The sequence below is a fragment of the Callospermophilus lateralis genome, chromosome 13 (assembly GCF_048772815.1).
Source record: "Callospermophilus lateralis isolate mCalLat2 chromosome 13, mCalLat2.hap1, whole genome shotgun sequence".
NCBI classification, from domain to species: Eukaryota; Metazoa; Chordata; class Mammalia; order Rodentia; family Sciuridae; genus Callospermophilus; species Callospermophilus lateralis.
Genome location: NC_135317.1, coordinates 58195917 through 58203008, shown reverse-complemented (window position 1 = coordinate 58203008; position 7092 = coordinate 58195917).

Genomic DNA, 7092 nt, shown 5'->3' with positions numbered 1-7092 from the left:
CACTGAATTACTTAGCGCCTCGCTTTTGCTGGGGCTGGCTTTGAGCTCATGATCGTCCTGCCTCAGCCTCCTGAGGCTCTGGGCACCACCAAGCCCAGCTTAAACTCTTTTAAATATAAACAAGTTCTCATAAAGATTAACATACACACACGGACCCCTCTCCCATCAACCTGGGGTGTAGACATGTCCCCTACTGTGGGTACAGTTGCTTCCCCAAAGTGGCACCCTCTGGGAGTACACTGGGAATCACTAGCTGGTTAATGAGGAGCCAGTGAAGGATTAGAAACTGATGGAGTCTTGGTACCTAGGTCTAAGCATCTCCTGTCTGAGCCCTCCTGAAAGCTGAGTCCAGAGATTAGAGTTCAAAAATCTTTGGGAATTCTCTGAGAGCATCCTGCCAGTCATTCCTGCAAAATTCTCCACAAAGCAGGGACTCTGGCCCAAATGGCTTTACAGAAAGGGTCAGGTTTCTCAAACATAAAACTCCTCCATATATCCCCCAGTTTCTGTGATGTTTTTATTTTCCTCTTGCCATGCAAGGCCCTGTGCCAGCTAACTTAATTTCATGGAAAATGTGGAATTAAAAGTAGCAAATTGTGGGCTGTGGCTGTGGTTCGGTGGTAGAGCGCTTGCCTAGCACATGTAAGGCACTGGGTTCGATTCTCAGCAGTGCATATAAATAAATAAAATAAAGGTCCATTGACATCTAAGAAATTTTAAAAAGTAGTAAACTGCTAATTGATATGAAGCACACCTGCATATTAGCCCCTTCCCCCACCTCCCACCTTCTACCTAAAATGGAAAATGCTTTCCCTTGGCTTCCTGCCCATTTGAAGTGTTGGTTATTTAGCCATGCAAATAAGAACTACCTAGGGGCTCTAAGAATTTCATTTGGACCTGAAAGAAGTTTGACAGAAAGAGAGCAAACATTTACAAGAATATGAAAAGCCAAGACTTAGGAAAGGGTGGTGACATCTTGGTAGTTTGACAAGGATTTCCAAAGTGTCTTGCAATTTTAGTAAAGCATCTAACTTAACAGGCTTTGCTCTCTCTTCACTGCGAAACAAAGAGGCATGATCTAATGTGACCATAAATTTTACACAAATTGGCACGAGTTGGGCTTATGTGAATTAATTTCTACATATGATACAAAGTTTGAAGTAAGATCTATTTCATTTTATATATGGAAATTTGTTGTTCCAGCATCATTTGTTGTAAAGATGTTCCTCCCTCCCCTGAATTACTCTTTATTTTTGTTGAAAACCAATTTAATTATATGTATGAACCAGAACTCTTTTTTAAAAATTCTTTCCCTCTTATGTTTCACTGATTTATGTGTCTATCCTTGTATCAGTGCCACACAGTTTCCATTACTGTCACTTTATATAGTAAGTCATGAAATCAGGTAGTATTTCTTCAACTTTGTTCTTTTCCAAAATTGTTTTGGCTGTTCTTTCAAATGACACTCAATTAGATAGATTTTGAAAATTGACATTTTATGTTAGTCAGTTTTAGATAACTATAATAAAATACCTAAGACACTCAACTTATTAAAGGGAAAAGGTTTATTTTGGCTTACAGTTTTGGAAGTTTCAGTCCGTGGTCAATTGGCCCTATGCTTGGAGCTTGAGATGAATCAATACACCATGGTGGGAATGCATGGAGGGCCAAATCCACTCACCTCATGGCCAAGAAGCAAAAAAAGTGAGAAAGGGGCCAGGGTCCCACAATCCCCTCCAAGGGCACAGCCCCAAAGACCTAAGGATCTCCCAATAGGCCCCACCTCAAAAGAACCCCTTTCTCCCAATAGCACCACTCTGGAGACCAAGAATTTAAGACATGAGTCTTTGGGAGACATTGAATATCCGAGTCATAGCAACATTGAGTCTTCTCCTTCACAAGCATACTATTCCACCCCACGTATTTAGTCACTCAATTTCTTTCATCAACATATTGTAGTTTTCAGCAGGCAGATCCTGCCTGCATTTTGTTAGATTTATACCTAAGTATTTTATGTTTTTTAATGTAATTGTACTATGAGTGATATTGTTTTAAAAATATGATATACATTTGTTCATTGCTATTATATAGAAATGTAATTGATTTTTTATATTTACCATGTGTCCTGCAACCTCGTTAAATTATTTGTTAGTTTTAGTTGCTTTTTTGTAAGTTTTTAAAATTTTCTAAATAAACCATAATATCATCTGCAAATAGATGACATTTAGTATTTCCCTTTACAATATATATGTTTTTAACTTTTTTCTTGCCTTATTGTAATGGATAGCACTTCCAGTACAATGCTGAATAAGAGTAGCAAGAGATAACACTTTGTCTTGTCCCCATTCTTAGCAGGAAAGCCTTTAGTCTTATACCATTAAGAATGTTAGCTGCAACCTAGATGAGTGGATAAAAAAAATGTGGCACATACACATATTGGAATATTACTCAGCAATAAAAGAGAATAAAATCATGGCATTTGCAGGTAAATGGATGGAACTGGAAAAGATAATGCTAAGTGAAGTTAGCTAAACCCAAAAAGCCAAATGCCAAATATTTTCTCTGATATAAGGTGACTGATTCATAGTGGGATAGGGAGAGGGAGCATGGGAGGAATAGACAACTCTAGATAGGGCAGAGGGGTTGGAGGGGAAGGGAGGGAGCATGGGGTAATTAATGATGGTGGAATGTGATGATCATTATTATCCAAAGTACATGTATGAAGACATGAATTGCTGTAAATATACTTTGTATACAACCAGAAATATAAAAAATTGCGCTCTATATGTGTAATAAGAATTGTAATGCAGTCTGCTGTCACATATAAATAAAAAAAGAAAAAAAGAATAGCTGCAGGTTTATTATTGTTTGCAAAAATTCTTATCATGTTAGGGAACTTCCTTCTAGTTTTGGTTTATGGCATTGTTAGGAATAAACAGATGTTGAAATTCTTAAATGTGTTTTTCATTTTTACTTATTTATTTTTAAATTTTTTAAATTGATTTTTTAAAAATATGTTTTTTATTTATTAATGTGATCATGTCTTTTCTTTATTGTCTATTGATATTCTTTATTAAATTAGATAGGCTCTGTCATCATATCTTCCTCTACTGCTTTACGAGTAGTTTCTTTTATTCCTTAGGACATATTTATATAAATTTTTAAAGAAAATATTTATAATGATTACTTTAAAGTTTTGCCTCTTAAATTCAACATCTGACCCTCCTCACAGCACTTTCTACGTATCGGTTGACTTTCCTTTTTCTTTCTACTTCTAATAATATTTTGTTGAAAATTTTACATTTAGGTAATATGCAATAGGTTATCTTTAACTTTAATGTTGGTTTCTTCCAGACATTTGGTTAGGTTTTGCTTCTTTGACCTTCTCTCTTTTAATTCATGGTTAGAAAGCTGACCTTTCTCTAATAATTTTTTAATGAAAATCATAGTCATAAGACTATATATTGACAGTTTAAAAGTAATGGTGATGTGTTATGAGCACAGCTTGAAATCCAATTGTCCACCTAGGATCCAATGTCCTTTAGTAGTGGTGATATTAGTTCAAATGGCTGGGGACCTGGGCATTGCAGCAGGGAGCTTGGGACCTCTGTGGCCTGTTTCCAGCCTGGCCCTCCCCAGTGGCAATGGTAGCCCAATGCCCCCATCTTCCTGCAGATGTCTTCAGGCAGGAAGCAGATATACCTGGAGCCCCCATCTCTTGGTTTGGGGCAAGCTCCAGCCTTTGTTGAAGAAAGAAGTGAATGTCAACTCCTCCCGAGAGGCTCCAGCTGCACTTAGAACTTGACTGGGTTGGAGAGCAGAGGGGTGTGAGGAGGATGGTGCAGGTCTGCCTCTGGGGTGTCCAGGATGTTTGTCAGGGTTTACACAAAGCGGGTGGCAGGAAGGACCGGATACCACCTGTTCTCTCCCTCCCTCCCCATCTGGGAGAAGGACCCCAGGGCAAGGCCACTTGGAGAATACAAGATCCCCTGGGACCAAGCAGGGAGCACCACGGGACCAATGGAATGATGGAGGGGTGTGTTGGGGGTATGGATTTTAAATCCCAAAGTCACATGTGAAAAAAAATCTCAGTTAACTCTTATCCGATGAAGAGATTTATTTTTTGATCCATGTTCCCCACTCTGTCTAATGCAGAAAAGTTAATCCAGTCTTTTCCAGATGAACTCAATCAACTTCAGTGATTTTTTTTTTTTTAATTGTCACTTCAGGTTGAAAACCCTGTCAGGTTCAGGATCGTTTTTCCTTTACCTTCATCCCCCTCAGTTGAGACTAAGGGCAGGGTGTCTTTCTAGGTGGGAGGGGGTGTCTCTTTCTCAGACTCCATCAGTCTCATTAACCTCCTTCGAGAAGTAACTGGTCTCTGTGGTCCTGGGGCCCCCCACCCTCTGAGTTGGCAAGCCTCTGAGATGCTCCTGCTCTTCACCTGTGCTCGGTCAGTGGTCCCCCGCATCCTCATCCGGGACTCTCCTGTTCACTCTCACCTTTGCTCTTGTTCTTCTCCATCCAATGTCTGGAGGTTTCTTATAGGACTGGGTGGGGCTGGCTGCTCTCCAGGTGGCCCCGATAGCCCTCCAGGCCTGTTCTGCTGCTGTCCCCCAGAGGCACAAGGACATCTATGAGTTCCCTGGTAAGCCGCATTCCAGTTGGCAAGAGCCAAGGTGCTCCTCCATTCTCTGGGTTACCACCTCTCTCAGGTCAGGGGTTCTTGTTTTTTCTCGTCCCACTCCTGCCCCCAGCCCTAGCAGGTAGGGCGCAAAGACAGGCAACATCCATGCTCTTCAGGCTACCCATCCCTCGCCCGGCTCCTGGGCCACTTATCTGGGGTAGAAGCAGATTTGAACACAAAAAGCACAAAGAGAGGTCGCACAGGAGCACTTACAAGTCTCTAAGGAGGCACGGAGGACCATCCCAGCAACAAGGAGGAGACACAGGAACCCTAACCCTAACCCTAACCCTAACTCTCCTGCCCCTGGTCCTCGAGCACCTGTGATGGTGTGCTTCATTTTCAGTGACCTTCTAAGCTTATGTCGACCCCAGGAGTGGGGCTGAGTGTACTCCTGTACTGCCGTCCAGGCTGACCCAGCCTCCTGCAGACATACAGGCCTCAGAAGTGAGAGCCTGTACAGACCCCAAAATCATAATTCACAAAGGTTGTTCCCTAGGGATGCTGGTGTTTGGTGGCCCAAGCCCACGGGAGCCAGGCCTGTGAATCCTGCAGCCAGGGAGCCAGAGACCCCCAGGTCTCACCAGCTTGGAGGACCTGGGAGAAAATTCCAGGAAGCTTCTAGGAGAATGGTGAGGAAGAGCCCTCTTTCTGTTTTATGGGGTCCAACAAAGTTCCCACGGTGAGTCTGGCCCTTCACCTGTAAGTGACAACCTGTCCAGTTCTCGAGCCAGCAGCTGTCCCCACCCCCTGCCTCCTGAACTCCTCTACTTCTTGACCCTGCACTGTTTAATCCTGATCTCCCTTTGGTCAGTTTCCTAGATATTGCCCTCACTTCCCTGGGGACTCAGGTCACCCTTTGATCACACCCTGTGTGACATCTGGCCAGCCTCCAGCACAGGCCCTTAGAGTGGTTCCTGGGTGACCCAGGCTCCAGAAACCAAACGCTTCACCCCGGTTCCCCAGGCCTGCAATCTGGCCCCGACAGCTGCGCCAGCCCCACACAGACCCTCTGCTCCAACACCAGGGGAGCAGCTCCAGATGTAGTGTCCTCCCATGTGTCACTGTGGTTTTTTTTTTTTTTTTTTTGTATTATGTTCCCTCTACCCCTCAATCCTCTGGATAATTCACAGCCAACCACTAATCCAGTCTTGATGGCACCTCATCTACAAAGTGTTCTCTTAGTGACCTTCTTGTCCCTGTCCTGGGTTCTCTGCCCTGCGGAGCCTCAGGCTCTTCCCACCATGATACCCTTCACGTACATTGTGCATGCCGGCTTACCTGGCCACTCCTGTGCTAAACCTTATGTCTGGGTTCAAATCCTGGCTCTGGTAGTTACTAGCTGTGTGATCTTGGTCCATCACTTTCTTAATTTATAACAACACTAAAATCACTGATAATTATATTATAACAACACCAATAGTCCCTCTGTCAACTGGTTGTTTTCAGGATGAAATTAGAAATGTATGTGCAATGCTTACCACCTGCCCTTTGGTTATTGGTGATTCTTTTTTGCCAAGATCACTGCACCTGTGTCAGGCCATAGATGTGGCCAGATTAGAAGAAGCCATGAAATACTGGAAACTATCTTGCCCGAGGTACTCCTGGGGCACAGAAGAGGAGGTTCTCTGAACAATGCAGCTTCCAGACCTTTTGTAAATTAAAGGCACTCCCGCGCCCACCTTCCTCTTCCCTGGGTACCTTGTAGTGCGCACGACCGTCCACAAGGGGGCAGCCTCGCCGGGTGGGGTCCCACTATTGCCGCAGCCGCTGTAGGCGGCGGTCTTGAAGTCACTCCAGCACGCTGTTCTCTGACACTGTGACTAAAATTGGGCATTTCCCCCCTCCATTTAAATAAAGCAGGGCTGCTGTCGACAGTACACGGTCGCAGTCAGATACTGTCTGTCCATAATTTGCAGAAACTATTTTTAAATTAGACCAAACACGTGTTGTCACATTGAAAAACCACAGAAATTAACAGGGCACGTCTCTGCCCCGCTCCCCTCCCAAAATGTTGTTACTCATTCACAAGTTTGGAAAGGTACTGGATGGAAGATGGGAACATCAGTGATGTTAGTTAACAACAGGGCACCCAACGAATGTTTGTGGTCCCTCCAAATTCATAATGAAGCCCTTAGCCCCCGCTCCCCCCACCCATGTGACTCTATCGGGGATCATGAGGACAGAGCCCTATTCCCAGAAGGCTGGCCCCTTTTCAGTAGAGGAAGAGATGTCAGAGCCCTGTCTCCTATGTGAGGACAGTGAAAAGCTAGCTGTTTGTGGGCTGGAAGAGGGTCCTTGCCCAAACTGGACCAGCTGGACCCTCAGGTTGGACCTGCCAACCTTAAGAACTGAGAGAAAGCAAATTTCAGTTAAGACACAAAGTGTGTGGTGTTTTGTTAATGCCC